The sequence below is a fragment of the Vigna angularis genome, chromosome 1, assembly GCF_016808095.1.
Source record: "Vigna angularis cultivar LongXiaoDou No.4 chromosome 1, ASM1680809v1, whole genome shotgun sequence".
Taxonomy (NCBI): Eukaryota; Viridiplantae; Streptophyta; class Magnoliopsida; order Fabales; family Fabaceae; genus Vigna; species Vigna angularis.
Genome location: NC_068970.1, coordinates 32,898,723 through 32,899,739, shown reverse-complemented (window position 1 = coordinate 32,899,739; position 1,017 = coordinate 32,898,723). Strand labels below are relative to the sequence as shown.

Genomic DNA, 1,017 nt, shown 5'->3' with positions numbered 1-1,017 from the left:
GAAGGACCAGCATCTTGTTTCCATCCAAAATTCTGACTTTGATTGTTTCTCCACTCTTGTGAAAAGTTATTGTTGTTAGAGAAATTCCCTGATCTTCCTTGATTACTCACATATTGAACTTCTCCTTCTTGTGGGCTACTTTGATATGAACAATGACCATTGGGATGGTCACCTCCATAGAAGTTACATCTCATGGTTTGTTGACTAGGAGAAGATTGTACTGCTTTTAACTGCTCAGGTAAATTAGCCATCTGTTTGGTTAATGCTTCCATCTGCTGAGTCAGAATTTTATTCTGAGCTAAAATTGCATCTGTAGTGCTGAGATCAAGAATTCCTTTCCACTGAACTGTTTGTTTGTTATGTTGGGCTTGATGGTCTGTAGATGCCAGTGCCTTAATGATTCTTGTTGCTTGTTCTGCATCTACAGACATCATTGTTCCTCCAGCCGCTGCATCTAATATCATTTTGGTGTCTGGCGCCAGACCATTGCGGAAAATATTCAGTTGAGCAATATCTTCAAAACCATGATTGGGGCATCTCCTCAACAAAGAATTAAATCGTTCCCAAGCTTCACAGAATGGTTCATCTTGTCCTTGCCTAAAAGTAGAAATCTCAGCTTTTGCCTTAATGTAACGAGAAGGTGGAAAGAATCTGTTCAAGAATTTATCTTCTACATCACTCCACTTGTTCAGACTCTGGTTGGGATGTGATTTAAGCCATTCCTTTGCTCTACCTGTCAAAGAAAAAGGAAACAAACGCATATATACATGGTCAAGATCTCCTTCTTCAAATCCCATAGTTCCTACCAGTTCATAGAATGTAGAGAGATGAATGTATGGATCTTCATTATCCATTCCAGTGAATTGATGAGAACTGATTAGGCTAAGGAAAGTTGGCTTCATCTCCAAAGTTTTGGTGGTGGGCGGTATTACTATGCTAGAAAAATATCTTGGCCCTTGTTGCATAGCATAGTCTCCAAGTGTTCTTCTAGGTGGATTTGGTCCTTCTTCTGCCATG

The 1,017-nt window shown here is 39.7% G+C and overlaps 1 non-coding gene across 1 annotated transcript; it reads left to right on the top strand.

The window, feature by feature from the left end:
* Nucleotides 1-519: 519 nt before the first annotated feature.
* LOC128195129 (small nucleolar RNA R71) lies at nucleotides 520-625 on the top strand. Its single transcript, XR_008246701.1, has one exon. It is a non-coding gene; the product is annotated as a small nucleolar RNA R71 (small nucleolar RNA).
* The last annotated feature ends 392 nt before the right edge of the window (nucleotides 626-1,017 follow it).